We start from the raw sequence: 18,928 nt of genomic DNA, 5'->3' as shown, positions 1-18,928 counted from the left end.
AAATCTATCTAAACATATCTTCATTTTGTAATTTTAAATATCATAAAAGTAAAATACCTATTACCAAATGATGTTTGAATCATAGTAACGAGAATCTCAGTGATTCACGTGATTAAGCAATTCGGCGATTCAACTCAAGCCAAACAATTTTTTGTGAATCAGTGAATTGAATCAGCGATAAAGGGTTTATGAAATAAGTTATTCACTAAATTTCAAGGGTTTTTTTAATTTGGCGATTCTTGGCCAATTCGATTCCGATTCATGGCTGATTCATGATTCAATTCGGCCTTGCCGATTCTGATACTCGTTACTTTGGTTTGAATGCATAACTTATCTCTGTCTTGTTTACATCTTGGCATTTGATGGAGAGGGGAAGCACTGTCAGGGGCTTAACCTCCCAACCATGGACCTTAAATATACCCACACAATCTCATCTGAGAAAGACCCTCCCTACCTAGAAATAGACATGGAACAACTTGTCCAACCACTGAGCATCCTTGTACTAGAGAATTAATTCCACTACTCATAGGCATCAAGATCTAAACATTGGATTACCATGAGCTAACTTGGACTTATGCAGTGTCTTTTATAATTGATCATATATTTAAGACACTGAATAATAGTTTTCTTTTCTTTTCTCTTGCAGGATTCCTCCCCTCTTCACCCATTTATACTTGGTTCTACCAGCTCTGAGTGCATTCTAGGAGACTGCTAATAATCATGAGATTCTTTCAAATCAGAAATGTTTGTGAAACCATTTGAAATCAGTCACATCTGGTACATATCAAATAGCAAAGAAAAACAAAAGATATTTCAAGGCAGATTTTACACAACATAAAGCATTATAGGATTCCATCAGCTGGGCATTCCTTTTCCCAAAATTTATAGCAGTTGATGCTTATGAAAAATAATTGATCAAAAATAAGGAGCGGGAAAGCCTCACAAATGTTAATTGTGCTCAATGCTAACTTGCATTTGAAAAATGAAGCTTTCTTGAATCGAAATGCATCACTCATAATGCGAATATTATGAGGAAAATACATGACCTAGATATAGAGGAAAATAAGACTAGGTTCTGGTGCAGAAACAAACACTATGCAAGATATGGCTCCACACAAGCGGCTCAGTATTGTATTACTGTCTTAGTGATATGCTTCTGAAGTAAGCCGCGAACAAGAAGAGTTAAAGAGAATCGTATAAATGGAGAGAAAGAAAGCGCGATGGAGAGAGAGCTCTCTCAGGTGCAGGGAATGGGAAATATAATCTCCTGTTGTGGTTACAAGGACTCGATTTGCAGTTACAAGAATACTTTAAGTTCAAATTTTAAAACCAATGCGAACGAAAGATGGCAACGCTCATTGTTTTGGAATCAAATAAAATATTAAGATAAATATAACGGTCCCCCCTTCCACATGATATAAAATATATATTAGCATCATGGTGTTGTGCCATCTCTAATTGTACGTACATGTTTATGCACATGTGCATGCATATCAATTATATATTTATTTTATATCATCCTATTGATATATGCACATATACATATACATGTATATGCAAGTATGGATGGTATAATAACATGGTGTCAATATACTCAAGAGACCCCACAATGATCAAAGGTAACAATTTAAATTATATTTAAATTTATGCTTAGTGATTTCTTTAATTATTAAGTGATATATAATTTAACCGATTAGCTCATGGTCGTCCAACATACACTCTTGCTTGCCTAGTCCTTTATCCTTGGTCATGGTGGTTCAAGACTCGTACCTATTTGCCCAAGTCATAGGTGGTGCCCCTATGCCGAGTTCCTTTCTGGCAATGCTTTTCTCCCCTTTAACGTGGAAATTTTCTGCGATTATATCATAATCCTCAACAAAATGAAAATTATCATAACAAGTTATTATTCATAACCTTCATAATGGCTAACCACCATTTTACTTCCCAAGATGAATAACCAACTTCCTAAGATTTCAAGATATTAATATAATAGCATCATAACGATTAACATGTTGTCTTCATATGAAAATTGTAATGATTAACCATCTTAACATTTCACATAACTAATTTTACCTATCAATTGAATTCATGTGAAACCTCAACGGCTATATGGACTTTTTAAAATTGAGTTGAAATTGGGATGTAACAGCTAGCTACATTGGGATGGTTTTAGTATTAGTAATGTTAATTGAGCATTCTTCTTATTCTTTGCGATCGATTATTTCTTCCCCAAAAAATCAGGGATGGGTCCGTTCAGCCAATGCCCATCTCCGAGATTGGTTTGCTCACGAAAGGCCTGTATGCTATTGCCACTTGCTCATTCCCTATCTAGAAGATCTCAGACCCCCTATATGGGCATTAACTGTCATCCTATTCCACATCGCAGAATGGCGTTCTCCCTTTTAATATTTTCCTCTAGAATTACTTTTAGATCTTGTTGAATGAGAGATACGTCCATGACTGCACTTTTGCCTCTTCTCCGTACTCCTTCATTTGCCAGCCAATCTGCCACCTTATTCCCTTCTCAGTAGATGTGTGCCATCGAAACATCAGTTTTGGTGTTTTGGTGAATTTTGAATGCTGGGAACCCATTGTGTTAGATCCCAATGTGAAATTTGTCTTGTGGATATAGCATTGAAAACAAACCAGAAGTCTCCATTAATTTCATTTGTGTAGATTCCTTGTTCCTTGCATAGGTCCAGCCCTCTATTTAGAGCCACCATTTTGTCTTTAATGTATGTGGCCAATCCAATCAATCCCTAAGCTGCCAATATCAGTTGGCCTTCTTCATCCTTAAGAATAACCCCATAGCCAGCGTCCCTGGGATTGGCTTTTGCTGCCCTGTCAAAGTTCATTTTGTACCAACCAGGGCTTGGCCTCTTCCATTTCACCATCTTCCTATTCATCTTTTTGTTATCCATTCTAGGTGTCCCAGCAATTAGTCCTGCCCTTTTGTCTTCCATTCTTTTATCTTAATATATGTAGTCAGTGACCTTTTTGTTTAAGTATTTCCTGTTTGTAACTTCCATAATGGTAACCTTTATCTTGCTAATAATAACTTCAATTGGATTCATCTCATCCCAGAATATTCTTCCATGCCTTCTTTCCAAATGTGCCATAATCATTGGTGGTCCTATGATCCATAAATCTGCCCATTTCAATTTCCTTTTATCCATTGGCCAAGAAGTAAGAAAATCATATTAATCTACCTCCCTAGCTGTTACCTATCTAGCATTTCCACAGTCAATTCCAACACATCTTTTTAAATGGACACCACAAGAAGAGACGATCAGCTGTTTCCTCATCTTGTCTAGACAATATGCATATACTGGGCCCCTCAATCCCTATTGCCTTGAGTCTTTCCCTAGCAAGGATTCAATCCATAAGAATGCACCAGCCTTTGGAAGCACCGCCTTGTCCCAACACAATCTAATCTTTGTTTCTTTTTCTCTGCACCACATATCATAGACTTACTTTATGTTCTCACTCTTAGCTGCACACCAAATCACCTCATCCTTCTCCCTAGAAAGTACCATTCTTCTATTGTCCAGTATTTCAGAGAGCCTCCTATTTTCATCTTCATTGATTCCTTCATTGGACTGCTTCCATTTGATGATGGCATGACTCTCTTCAGGATTCAGCATGTAGTCTGAAACAAAAACTTATCTCCAAATACATCTGCTATTATCTCCCTCGCCCACCCCTCCATTCGAAGAGTCCAGTCAAAGTTTCACTTTTCTTCCATTTCCCACTTTCCATGTGATTGATTATAGATTATCCTTCTACTTTCCCATATAAATTTCCATACTTCTGATCCACTCCTTGTATTGGCTATCACGAGGTTCACTCAGGCTCATCTGAATCTAGGTTCCTTTATCTCATGATAGTGCACCATCTTTTATTGGGATCTTTGTACAATTTCCACACCAACTTGGCACCGAAGGCCTGGTTCTGCAGATTCATTTTTTCTTAGGCCCGCCTCTCCTGATTTTATCATGCATGCAGTCTTCCAGTTAATTAGAGGAATTCTTATTTTGTTCTTTTGCATATTACATAGAAACTTTTTTAGGAATCCATCCAAAATTGTTATGGTTCTAGCCGATAATCTGAAGCAAGACATGACATAAATTGGTACTGCAGAAAGCATCGACTTAATCATCTAAACTCTCCCCGCTTGTGTTAGCCACTTGTTCTCCCAGGCCTGCACTTTCACTTGACAATTGTTGATTATTTCCTCCCAATATGCTGTCTTATTTCACCTGTAAATAGATGTGTGCTCAAGTATTTTTCTGGTAATGATGAGATTTCAAAGCGTAAGATTCCCAGATCCTTCTCTGACATTTTTTGATGGTACTGTGAAGAAATCTTTGACTTGTCCTTGTTCATGTGCTGTCTTGATGATTTTGCATAATCTTCCAACATGGAATCTAGAACCTTAACCTCATCTGTAGATGACTCACCAAATAGCAGTGTGTCATCCGCAAACTGCGAGTGTGAGATTGGCTCAATCTCCTCATGAACCAAAATCCCTTTCCATGAACCATCCTTACTTTCTTCTTAATATTTGTGCAGAGAGCCTCCAGCATCAATACAAATGAGAGTGGAGAGAGTCGATAGCTCTGCCTTAGTCCATAGAATCCTCTCAGAGAGGCATTAACTGCCACTGCCATCCTTGGAGAAGAAATGCATAGTTGTATACAATCAATCCATGCTTGTTCGAATCCATATTTCCTTAATATTTGTATGAGTTTCCTGTTGACCCAATCATAGGCCTTGTTTGTGTGGAACTTGATGATGATACCCCTCTTATTGCCTTTTCCATCAAATGAATTGTTTCTGTGGCAAGAATAATGCTATCTATGATTTTTCTGCCAGGCATGAAGCTGCTTTGCTCCTCTGAGATCTTGTTGTTTTGTTCCTCTGAAGCCTGTTAGCCAGGGCCTTCACTATTATTTTGTACACTATTGCACAGAGATATCAGTCTATAGTTTACCATTGTTTCACTTTTGGGCTTTTTAGGAGTGAGTGTTGTAACAGTGTTTATGATTTCTTTTTCTTTCTAAACTTCTCAACCACTTCTATTATATCTTCTCCTAAGAGTTGCCAACAATTCTGGAAAAAATCTGCAGTGACAACATCTGGCCCAAGTGCTTTGTAAAGTTGCATTGTAAATACTTTTTGTTTAATTTAATCCAATGTGAATGGCTGCAAAATAAATTGACTCTACTCACTTATGACTTTATTCTCAATCAACTCCAGCATTGGTTCCCATTAACTGCAATCTCCTTGTTCACCACCGCCCAATAGTTTCTAGAAGTATTAGACCGCTACTCTTCAATACCCTCAGAATCTGTATATGCCAGTCCCCGTGCTCTCCTTTGACTGCATCTATCCCATTAATGACTCTTCTGGTTTTGACTGAGGGATGAAAGAACTTGGCATCTAAGCCCCCAGCATCTATCCACACCTCCCTTGATTTGTCCTTCCAATATAACTCCTCTCTTTCTAGTACATCAGCTAATCTGGAATTCAGTTATTTTTCTCTTATATAATCCTCATTGTTCATACCATTTTGTATTACCTTCTCATTAACTTTGCCCAGTTGCAGTTGCTCCTCAATATGTAATATCCCTAACCGGATATTTGCTAATTTCTCTTTTAACAATATAATCAGAAAGAAAACTTTGCAGATAGTTTCCAGCACAATTGAAAACCAGGAGAAATTTCAATAGGGATTTATTCAACTTTTAACATTCAAACTCAGATATAGGCAAAAATGGAATACAATGCTATAATAAAACTCGAGGAATTCTCCACAAGAATATAACCTGTTATTTCATAATAATATCCATGATGTCAAGCATATAACCATGTGTTACAAACCAGTAAGATAAAACCAACAAACTCTTATAACTCCTTAAAATACGTTATTGCATTTTACAACAGCAATACAATAATGAGTACAAAAACCCAATCTTAAATACAGATTTAACAGTCAGATTGGATTGCTACAATAAGAACCTGTAAGCACGAATGAAACACCTGGGCTGATGTTTCCCGGGACAATGGGTTTGTGTCCATTGTCTGCCAACACGAGGGGCTACGTCCTCAAACTAGCTGAAAGCTGAAGCTTTTTGAAAACTCCCACAAGAGAGAAAACTAAATCATAAAATCAAGCATACCAAAAGGAAGAGGTCTCTTCTCTTTTTATTCTCGCAATGTTGATCCTTCGACTTCCTTTCTGGGTTTTTCATCTTATCTCCTCGTCCTCTTGTGACCACTTGGAATATTAATTTGACCTTTAATAATAAATTTCCAGCTCACATAGTCAAACTTAATATTGTAAATACGTCCCTTCTTAAAATTTCTAATGTCCCCAAAAAGAAGGGACATTACATATATCCCCTTCTCGAGATTGCTTGCCCTCAAGCAATATGTACCAGGATCCCATATAAATCTGTAGTTAACCCAGTAGCCTAAACTGACAATAATCCTGACCAAACTGTGAAGCACTGTACCACTCTGCAAACCTCCTATCAACTAAAACCCTAGATCCCATATTACTCTACGAAGAAACGTTGCGCCTGTAAACTGATTAACACTGGTCATCATTATATTCAACCTCAAACCTAATAGGACCACAATAAAATCCTCGTCCAACCATAGATACAATTTGCCAACATCTGGATCCCAAACTCTGTTACGTTGCCTCATTGCTATGATGAGATAGAAATACATCCAGGCTCCATGTATAATTCAATAGAATGTGAAGAGCTGACCTAAATGGATGATGTAAGAAATGAGCTGCTCAAAAGCTGAAACCACCATCCCATAGACATCAAAATTCATACTATTGGCATAAACTTAGAATTCCCAAGCGCATAGGTGCTATGAATATGAAAGATGCTGAGAATCTAATCACAAGCCTCACATAAATATTCCATCAAGAACTGTTCAAAGGTTGATGAAGAAAATTCACCCAACTCTTGAATGGGGTGAAATTGGAAAATATGTTGGGGCTGATCAAATGATCAACAACATAAGTTGTTTCATCATTCGCATGCTGAGATCCGGATTCACTGCTAGGATCTAAGCCAGGATTCCAAAGTCTGAATCAAACTCTTCCTCTTCATGGCAAACAACCGATGATCCCTCATTTAACACAAAAAGAGGATTTTGAGATGTCCAATCAGCAACAACTTCAAACTAAGGGTTTTCAACAAGCTGAAAGTGTTCTGAAATTTTGCTACTTAACCGTTTGGGGCAGCTATCCAAGTCATACATCAGCTGAATGCTCTCAAGTTCATCAATGACTTCTTGGAAGAACTCCTACCTCATTCTATTGTCATGTTCCCGAGAGTGTTCCATGAGCTTGATTTGATTTTTTGCTCCCTGTAGAGAAAATTGAGTTTCACTCAGTGCCTCCCGAACGTACTTAAGCGTCCTGTTGAGATCCTCAATCTCATCCTTTTCCCTATTTGACTGTGCTACATAAATTTTAGCAACCTTAACAATATAATCCCTGTCGGACAGCAGATATAAGTAATTTGATTTCATAATCTCAAGGGCTGTTTTGACCATTTTCAAATAAGAAACAAGCCAATCTGCTTCCACTCCTCTTTGAACTTTTTTGTAGAGATCTTCCAGCATCTTGTGAGTGCTATCATAATGAACCAGTGATGCCACAACCATGTCATTACTAACCTTAAATTGATTTCTAAATGCATGCATTTCATTATCAGGTTGATACAACTCATAGTCATGTAGTGTCATCTTGGTTTGTTCCTTTGAACTTCTGTCATGGGCATAGGTAATATATGGTTCATCACACAAAAATTTGAATCTGTTATTACCTCGTGTGCAACCGTCCTCATTCGCCTGTTTGTCAACACTAACCTCCAATTCACCAACATAAAAACTTGTACCCTGGGTAACATCTTCTACATGGTTGTTGGGAGGCTGTAAAACAATGGTAGTTGACTGCTCTTCTTTTTCAAGAACCTCTATTCACTGATCATGATTTTTTTGGAAACTCCTTGTACCTATTTTTGCCTTGGCCCCTTGCAAGAAGATCCTGAACCAATTCCAAATACTTCCTTTTTGCCGTATCAGTCTTATTTTGACACTCTAGATGAAAATTCAAGTAATCATTGAATGATAACTCATCTTGAATTTGGGTAGGATGTTGTTTATACTCTCCATGAATGTTGAGCATTTCTGCTCTTATTTTGGCTTCAAAATTTTGGGCTAACTGTTCTTGTAGTTTCATAGTACCTTTCAAGATTTTGTCCAAACCTTATAATTTCCCAAACTATCTAGATGGATGTTCTTTCAATAAAATAGGAAACTGATGTGCAGGGATTTTCAGTCAATGTTTCTATCATAATACATCTTTGATGCATGAATAGCCTCTTGGGGGTATCTTTTCTTGTAACATTCAACAACACTGTGAATTGGGATCTCTCCATAATTTATTGAGCAATTTAATACCCGCAATTTTAGCAATTGATATCTGCATAAACTTCTTCTACTCCAATTATATTCTTAGAACTGTGGTTACTTAGTCTCTTGAATGAATATTCATTTTGAAATTCCCGAATTGCGTTCTATTAGATCCCTTTCAATCACTGTCTTATCATTTAGTTTTTCCATACTCTCACAAAGAATTGTTGCTTTTCAATCTGTGATTTAAATCAATGCTGTCAACATTAGTTGTCGTATAGATGGACTGTTAATTTTTAACAAATGCCTTGTACCGCTAGCTTGTAATTTATTTGACACACTTATGCTTAACATTGGCTGAAGATGCTTGTTGGAACTATGACTCGAATAACTAGTGTTTCCAGAAGATGTATTTCTCAATGTGTTAGGATCAACCAAAAACTCTCAGGAATACATGGATTATGTTTGTCGAGATTGATACACAATCAATCGCTAACACATAAATCTCGGAGCACTGTTAAAATCAAATGCTATTTCTTTTACCAACCTGCTGTATAACAGTAATTACCAATGCGGAAATTTGATGATGACAACTATTTTTAGGAACCAAACTAATCTCCATATTGTGTCAAATTCAATCCTTTTGTTGAATCTGAGGCTACATGACATTCAAACCTGTTGGATAAAACAACTTCAAGTGGACTATCTGAAAGTTTCCTAATTGCTTCAATAAGAACTATTACAATCTCTATCTTTCCACAACTTGCTTGGCATGATGTCCAAGTGTGAGAGCCGTTTCTTTCCACTCTCTAGCTAATCGTTAGAACTTGCTAAAAGTGAAGAAAAAATCATTTCCCAACTCTGAATGGAAACTGATAACCGTTACAATTTTTTTTTTAACTCTCCCATGACATATTCCAAAAATTCCCTTCAGGCCCGACTTTGAAGGCAGTTCGAATAGGCAATATCCGTAGCTTGTTGGAAGACCCGAATCAATGAATAGTTTGTATTTGCATCTTCGATTATAGGTTCCTATTGTATATCATTTAATCCCATGCTTAAATCTTTGATCGCATGTAATTTGGGGCCTGCTACAATTCATAATACATGGTAGCGATGTATTGAGAATCACTCTTTCAAAATTCCTCTTCTTACTATGAGGTTGAACTGTCACTCGCCTTATCCTTGTCATGAGCCTGAGATAATGATCCCTCTGATAATTTGAGCAGACTACATATGGTCATTGATTTCTCATTCATCTCGATGAAATCCTCTAATGACCTCCTCCGTGAATAAAAAGTATCTTGATAGCAAGTTATTTAAGTGTTTCATTGATATGTGACCGCTTCCAAATGATGACTAACGCACGACAGTGTTTAACGAAGATTCTGGTAACACTGAGGCTGTTGTGCTACTTCACCCGTGCCAGACTGGGATCGGTTTGTGTTTTGTTTGCTTGGTCTAGACTCGTGGCAGTCTGTAAATGAATTCTCCTCTACTACCCGTGATAGATACTGGTGGTCACGTTGTCCTGTTCTCTGGTTAAGCCACCTGTGGGTTGAGATGGATGAATTGTCTTCACCACTTACTCAGACGGTGATGATGCCAATTACTCCTTATACCATCTACGACCTGTTATCTCTTTAGGAAGGAATTCTGTGTGGTGTGTATATTGTGGGATGATGATATGATGCCAACCGTTGCTTCCAATCTGCTTACTTTAATCCTTACTATCAACCTTCGACAAAAGATATACGCTTGCAGGATATTTACGGGAAATGAACCTTTGCCGATTTGTGCCTATTATCTATCCCGTGAAATGACTAAATAGAAACCCGCTGCCAATATACAACTTAGATGATAGGGATTACACTTACATTCAACTCCTCAAGATGCATCGACTTTGAGAATGTCTGTCTATTGGAATTACCGTCCCACTTAAGATGGTGTCTTGTAGATGTTGTAACAATGATGAAGGCCGTCTAGAGAGTTTGAAGAAAACAACCAACACTTAGCTGTCCCCACTTCTAGGTGTTTAACCAGTCTGCGACCTGTTACTAGGGTGCATTCTACCAACCCAAGCTATGGATAGGACTCGACTCGGTTGTTGGGAAAAGATGAATTCAATGCAATTACCCAAAATAAGGGATGTGAAGTACTCGTGCTGCAGAAGGAGGTTATATTACGTCTGATGCTCGATGAAGATGTTGTTAACACACAGCAACTCTTCAACTACGGTTGTCACGCATTCTCTCTAAACCTTCATTTACCGAAGTCTTCTGATAAATCCTTAAAGTTTGTCTCTATTATAACTTCACAGGCTGGCAGGAAGACCAGCTCCGATACCACTATACTATCCCTAATCGGATATTTGCTATTTTCTCTTTTAACAATGTAATTAGAAATAAAACTTTGCAGATAGTTTCCAGTACAGTCGAAAATTGGTAGAAATTTCAATAGGGATTTATTCAACTTTTAACATTCAAACTCAGATGTAGGCAAAAATGGAATACAATGCTATAATAAAACCCAAGGAATTCTCCACAAGAACATAACCCGTTATTTCATAATAATATCCATGATGTCGAGCATATAACCATGTATTACAAACTAGAAAAGATAAAACCAGAAAACTCTTATAACTCCTTGAAATACGTTATTGCATTTTACAACAGCAATACAATAACCAGTACAAAAACCCAATCTTAAATACAAATTTAATAGTCAGATCAAAATGCTAGAATAAAAACCTATAAGCGTGAATGAAACACCTGAACTGATGTTTCCCAGGACAATGGGTTTGCGTCCACTGTCTGCCAGCACGGGGGGCTACGTTCTCAAACTAGTTGAAAGTTGAAGCTTTCTGAAAACTCTCACAAGAGAGAAAACTGAACCGAATCATAAAATCAAGCATACCAAAAGGAAGGGGTCTCTTCTCCTTTTATTCTCGCAACAGTGACCCTTTGACTTCCTTTCTGGGTTTTTTGTCTTATCTCTCCTTGTCCTCTTGTGACCACTTGGAATATTAATTTGACCTTTAATAATAAATTTCCAGCTCACATAGTCAAACTTAATATTGTAAATGTGTCCCATGTCCCCAAAAAGAAGGGATATTACACAATATTCAATGTCTCAGCAAATTTTCTAAATTCCAAATTCCAAATTTTCTTTAATAAACTACAATCTTTCAATTAATTTAAAACTGGATGTGCTTTGTATTGACTTACCCTCTTCCCACCACTGCTTTAATCTGGAAATGAATGTTTGATCTGGAATTTGGGAGCATGAACAATGAAATCATGTTATTTGACTCCATCCAATCCTGATCTACAAGGAAGTGGTAAGCCTTTCAGCAATTCTTGTGAAATCCTGCCTTCTGTTTGTCCATGTAAATAATCCATTCTTTGGTTCAATATCCATAGTTTGTTATTGAAATTGAAGTTTCTGAAGTCTTCCATCACTCTATTAATCTTTGCAGTCCTTCCACTTTTTTCTCCGAGTTCCAATATTGCATTAAATTCCCATGCAACAGTAAATCTTTTCCTCCAAATACCTCAATTTTTTCTGTCAATGTGGTTTCCACAGGATGCCCATCCCCCCAACTCTGCCCTTAGCATCTTGCAAGAGTTCATTCCACATGTTAGAATAACTTAATAAATTGTCTTCACCTTCTTTAGTACATTTTATCTCTTGGACAACAATTATATCATCAGAAGTATCAAGGGCGCACTTAAATAAGTTCCTTTTGCCAGGGGCCTTGAGTCCCCTGATATTCCATGTAAGGATGCTCATTGGTGTCCAAGGAGGCCCTCGCTACCTTGAATTTTTTCATGAAATTAACGACACTCATGATATCTTTCTTAGATGCTCTATCTTCCCTAATTTATATTTTAGTCTTCCTGCCCTTTCCCCTCTTTGCCTTATCCAGGATTTTGTTTGCTGACTCAAACTCCTTGACTCTAAATTTCTAAGATATTGAATTCTCCTCTATCTCAATTCCCTCCTCAGAATCTCCTCAGAGTCTGATTTGTTATTGACTGTTTCCTTGTACATATCACCCTCCATACTTTGGTACCCCGACATTAGCATCAGCTTTTGAATCCTTCACATATTCCCTCTATTTTGCCAATTCATCATTTGTATTTAATTGGTTTTCTTCCATTCGATCTTCCTTTTCCTTTTCAATGGTCATGTTCTCTATGTTTAGACTTTCCCCCCTACCTTTCCATCCAATGCAGTCACATTCGGATCCTCCATTCTTGCTCGCTCTTTTGGGATCCATTTCTCTGTCATCTTTTGTTTTGTTCTACAGTCCAATTCTGAATAATTCCTTTTTATACACATCCCACAATATTATTTCTCCTTTCTAATTTCTATTTTTTGGATTCAGTGTTTGTCATTCACTCTTAATCTTACTTATTTTGGGATCGTTTTAGCTGCCGCAATCTGTATCCTTGTGTATAAATAAGAATTGTTTTGTATTAGCTCCTCATCTATTTCACTTAGTATTCCCAAAGACTTACCAATTTTCTCCTTACAATTTTCTGCAATCGGTAGGCTCTATAATCTAATCCTTACAGGGGATTTGTAAGGTTCCAAGGAGATTGGATTAAAGTCTGGCATCCATGGTTGCATATAAATTGGGTATTGACCAATCTGCCATAGCCCACTCCTTAATATTTTTAACTTTTGTTCCCTCTTTGAAAATTGCAACAAAGAATCCGTTCGGAATAAGTTTTAGGATAATCTGTGTTTTCCAATTCTCCTTCACCCATGCCCTAATCTTATTTCTTTCTACAATTCATTTTTTTTTTCTCTGCTATTTTTCTCCATCCTCTATTAATATATAATGCTATATTAAACTTTAATATTACTTTATAATATAGATAGATAGATAGATAGAGTGATTTTAACTTTTATAGTGATTTTGTTTATTATAATTGTAGATGTATTTGTAATGTCCCCTTTCCAGCATTCATAGCATGATGTTGTCGTTAGCCTATTTCCCTACAGTCCCGTAGGCTAACTAGGACATTAAAGGGGCTTAGAGGCCATTTGGCCTAGACAGTTTCAGTTGCAGGTCTTTCTGAGGGGTTCTGAGGCAACTTTGGGCATACTTACTATTTATAGTAAGTCATCTAGGAGATGGCCAAACATTCAGTGATAGTGGTATGTCGATGGTAATTGTTTAAAATCGACAGGAAGACTTCTTTATCATTGATAAGATTTGTTATGCATTGATAAAGCCATTTTATAAAGTTAAATTTAAATATTTAACTTTATTAATGCATAGACTATAGTTTGTGGGAAATATTTAAATTAAAAGAGTTCCCTTTATTTTTATAACCCATTGGAGACATAAGGTACATAAAGGGAGTTATGTTTTATCCCATATTGAGAAAACGAAGGATTGAGCTCTTGTGAGAACACTATAAAAGAAATGGAAGAGCTTTTTTTTTGTATGCTTGGATGAAGATTAATGTTATGTTGCTGGATATCTGATTATCGGGCTTGGAGGACGGAATCCCTCTTTGCTAGCATTCTCTTCGTTGTTGGAAGACACAGTCAGAAGGATCAAGGGTGTTTTCACTTCAAGAAACACACTGGGTTACATTTGGGGCATTTGCATAAAGAAATTTACAAGGGTTTGAGGTGCAGATCTGAAGTTAGTTATTGCTATAGTGCCGCATGAATAGTATTTTGCTACAGTCGGCATGACCAGTATTTTTCTATAGTACGGCGTGAACAGTGTTGGTATCAAGTTTACTTGTTTTTCTGTCTGATTAGAAGTTTGGAGGGCTGACCGACTACATCTGCAAAATACTATGGCAACTAATTCCAGGTTTCTTCTGTCAAATTTTGATATTTTGCATAATAATTGTTGAATACAAGTCTGAATAGTTGTTGCAGCCTTTAAGGAAGCTGTAAGTGCACATCTACATTTAAAAATCACCCTTTATTAGCAGATTGAAAGAGTTTCCAGATTTTTCATATACTATTGAATGTGTGCCAAGTGTTTGTGAAAATGTTATGATGTGTATTATGCATTTTAATGTCACTTCATAGTTGTTCGTAAATCTACTCATTGGAAAGCAATTTATTGAGGAAATCAGCTTTATGAGTTTGCATACAAAGTGTTTGACAATATTCCTTAAGTTAAATTTCTGCAAGTCAAAGTTCAAATCAGGGGAGGATATTACAGTGGTATCAGAGCTATAAGTCCTGCCATCCTGTGGAGGTCTTATAGGAAATTTGGAACTGGCGGATAGAGGGGAAAGTGTTTGATGAAATGTCAAAACATTAAAATCAGAGCATTTATGTTTGAGCATGCGACAGGGGCCTTATAATTTTCGCAATACCAGAGCAAGACAAAGTAGGAGTTCAGAACTGCAAAGCAAACAGTCTAGTTCATCTGTACAAGGGGGTATAGAATCCAGTCATACAGACACAACAGAGGTATTCTTTGATCAAGACAGCAATATGGGTGATCAAGATGACAGGAATACAAGATTAAGTGGAGGCGGGAATGTCGGTCCAGAGCCTGGAGAGGAAAGATTCTTACAGTTATTAGAGACCTTGGTACAGGGTCAGCGAGTAGCAGAACAAAGGGCACAGGAACAGAATCAGAGATTGGATCTTATGATGCAGATGATGGCTCGTCAAATGGGGTTGAATGCTAACATGGGTGGAGGAAATAATCAGAATGGTAACAATCAGAATGGAAATGATCAGGATGGGACACATAATGGAGATGAACAAGTTGGGAAAAATTTTGGTCATGCACCCCAGCGAGCTAGGATAGTGAATTCAAGGCCCGTGATTCCTACATTTCCTCCTAGAGCTCCAGAGCAGCTCGTACCAGAGCCCCAAATTACTGATAAACAGGACCAGTTGAGGAGAGATTGGGAAGCCGGAGGGCCAGATTTTACTGCTGCAATTACCTTTAGGGAGAATATGGATGTGCGGATGAAACATATGCCACGTGGACATGATAGGAACCAGAGCTATGAGCTACGGAAGAAAGTAGGGAGACTTGAGTTACCATATTATGATGGCTCAGGAAAGTCTACAGCAAGAGCTTGGGTTCAAAAGCTTGACACATACTTTTAATTGAACCCTATGCCCGAGGAAGAAGCTATTAAGTATGCAGCAATTCATCTGGATGGGTTAGCACACAAGTGGTGGCATCATGGTATGGTCACTATGGGACATGCACACATTACCTCATATGTGGAGTTTACAGAGAGGCTGATTGAATGTTTTGATAGGAAGGATCCAGAACTCCATTTCAAGGAGTTAGCTAAGCTTAAACAGTGGGGATCATTGGAAACATACATTTTAGAGTTTTAGAAACTTGCAGTGTTAGTAACAGATGTATCTGAACGGAGGATACTAGTTCTATTTTTGGATGGGTTAGCTGATCCGTTGAGAGGGTGGATTAAAGCTCTCAACCCTCCCACTTTGCAGGAAGCCATTAAGAAAGCTCGTGACATGGATTCCTCTTCATCTTCAAAAAATAAATTCTAGGCAAAGAGTTTCCCTTCAAGGAAAGATAAGGACAGAAAACCTTTTCATAAAGAGGTTCAGCCAACTAAGGAGGAAAGTAAGAGGTTGGAAAATGAGACACTTAATGATGTCAAGAAGAAGAAGCTTTGTTTTCATTGCAGGGAGCCTTGGGATTTGTCACATAAGTGTCCATTGAAAGCAGAAGCTAAGCAGATGGAGTACTTTTCAGTCAAAGAGTCAGTAGATGGAGATTCGGAGCAGTCATCCGAATCAGATGGAGATGATGATAGTTCTTCACAGGAGGAAGCACGCGGTGATAGCACGATAGCTTAGTTGTCAAGTATACAGGAGGCCGTCACTTTCAGAGTTAGGGGAACCTTGGATGGACAGAGAGTTGTGGCACTCATTGATACAGGGGCGACACATAACTTCATTGATGAGAAGTTTGTGACACGCAGAGGGCTACATACAGAGGAGCATAGGGGATTTAAGGTGATGGTTGCCGATGGCTTCAAAATTGAATGTACCAAGAAAATCTCCAACTTGCAGCTTCGTTTGGGAGATTATGACATGACAGGAGATTTCTTTGTGGTCAACATTGGTGATCAGGATATGGTGCTTGGGATGAACTGGATGAAGTCTTTGGTAGAGTTTACATTTAACCTTGAGAAAATGGAAATGAGGTTTGAGGCAAATGGTAAGAAGATAGTGCTCAGAGGTTTGTCAGATGGGAGAATTCGAGTGGTGTCACTCAAGCGGATGCAGAGTTTCTTTAGACATGATCAGGTGCAGTGGGTAGCAGAGTTTAGAGTAATGCTTGAGATGACAGAGCAGCATAAACTAGAGTATCCACTTGATGTACAAAAAATAATAACCAAACATACTAAGGTGTTTGGTGAGATACCTCCAGGGAGACCCTCGGATAGGGGAATCGAGCATGTTATTGAATTAGAGGAAGGGGCTAAGCCAGTTATCATCACACCTTACCGCCATCCGAAGAGATATAAGGATGAAATAGAAAAGGCAATTAAGGAGTTGATTGACATGGGGCACATACCGCTTAGCAAAAGTCCTTTCGCTTCTTCAGTAGTATTGGTGAAGAAGAAGGATGGTACAATGAGGATGTGCATTGATTATAGGGAGCTAAACAAGAAGACAATCAAGAACCGATACCCTATCCCGCGCATCGATGAGCTTATTGATGAATTGCATGGTGCATGCTACTTCTCCAAGATTGATTTGAGATCCGGCTACCATCAGATACGGGTTAGAGAGGTGGATGTGGAGAAGACACCTTATAGATGCCACTATGGACATTTTGAGTTCTTAGTCATGCCCTTTGGGTTGACAAATGCCCCTGCCACTTTCCAGTCCTGCATGAATAGAGTGTTCAGAGATCAGTTGAGGAAGTTTGTGTTGATATTTTTTGATGATATACTGATATACAGTCGTACCTGGGAGGAACATTTGAAGCATATTGATACAGTGCTCAGTATTCTAGAGAGGGAGTCATTATATGCCAAGATGAGTAAATGTGAGTTTGGGATGATAGAGTTGCTCTATCTAGGGCATATTATTAGTGCAGGAAGTGTTCGGGTTGACCTAGACAAGATCAGAGCCATTCTGGATTGGCCACCACCGAGGAACACTTCACAACTCAAGGGATTTCTCAGGCTTTGTGGGTTCTACCGCAGATTTGTGAAGGGATTTTCACAGATAGCAGCACCACTTACAGATTTGACACGGAAAGATAGTTTCAAGTGGTCAGAGAGGGCTCAGGATTGTTTTGACAGGTTTAAGGAGCTGATGAGTACATGTCCTGTTTTAGCCATTCCAGATTTCACCAAGCCTTTTGAGCTGCAGTGTGATGCCTCGGAAGAGGGCATAGGAGTTGTTCTCATGCAAGACAAACATCCCATTGCATATGAGAGTAGAAAATTACGAGGTGTGGAGAGAACCTACAGTATCTACGACAAAGAGATGCTAGCAATCATGCACGCGCTAGCTAAGTTCAGGTAGTACTTAGTGGGAAGCCGATTCACAGTAAAAACAGATCATAATAGCGTGAAACATTTCCTTGGACAGAAGGACCTTAATGACAGGCAACAAAAATGGGTGAGTAAATTACAGGCCTATGATTTCGACATAGCCTATGTCAAAGGGAAGAAAAATATTGTTGCAGATGCTTTATCTAGAAGGCCTCATTTGCTTGTTGTTGGGATAGTCATGGATGATTGGAGAGAGATGATCTTGGAAGAATATGCTAAGGATAGTTGAGCATCTAGCATTATTGAGGGAGCTATTCAAGATAGTCGATACACTGTCGTAAATGATCTGATCATCTACAAGGAAAGGATTTATTTAGTACCCGGGTCTGCTATGAAGCAGAAGATTTTGAGGGCATTTCATGATTCACCAATGGCAGGACATCCCAGATTCTTTAAGACATATCGGCAGGTGAGAGAGCGCTTCACTTGGAAAGGATTCAAATCAGAGGTGCTTCAGTTTGTTAGGGAATTCCCTGTGTGTCAGCAGAACAAACAGGAACATTCTTTTCCGGGTGGTTTACTACAGCCCCTACCCATACCAGAGAAGAAGTGGGATAGCATTTCCATGGATTTTATCACAGGCCTCCCCAAGGCATAGGGTCGGGATTGTATCTTTGTTGTGGTAGACAGATTGACGAAATTTGCACATTTCTTTGCAATTTCGTCTACATATTCAGAAGCACAAACATCAGAACTATTTTTTCGAGAGGTATTCAGACTACATGGGATACCACGAAGCATAGTCAGTGACAGAGACAGCAGATTTATGAGCCACTTTTGGCAGGAGTTGTTCAGGTTATGTGGAACAGAGCTCACTCCGAGTACCAGCTACCACCCCCAAACTGATGGGCAGACAGAGATAGTGAACAAATGGGTTGAGAGGTACCTTCGAAACTACATTGCAGGAGAGCGGAAGGCTTGGGTGAAGTGGC

At 38.3% G+C, this 18,928-nt stretch overlaps 1 protein-coding gene across 1 annotated transcript in view; it reads left to right on the top strand.

The window, feature by feature from the left end:
• Positions 1-18,928, top strand: part of LOC149566975 (chromatin structure-remodeling complex protein SYD-like) — a 34,128-nt gene that overhangs the window by 11,114 nt on the left and 4,086 nt on the right. The gene's annotated exons all lie outside the window — the stretch shown is intronic.

Source organism: Cupressus sempervirens, chromosome 3 (genome assembly GCF_028749045.1).
Source record: "Cupressus sempervirens isolate cs-2001-9-10 chromosome 3, ASM2874904v1, whole genome shotgun sequence".
Taxonomy (NCBI): domain Eukaryota; kingdom Viridiplantae; phylum Streptophyta; class Pinopsida; order Cupressales; family Cupressaceae; genus Cupressus; species Cupressus sempervirens.
Note: the sequence above shows the minus strand (reverse complement) of the source record. Positions and strands in the feature narration are given on the sequence as shown.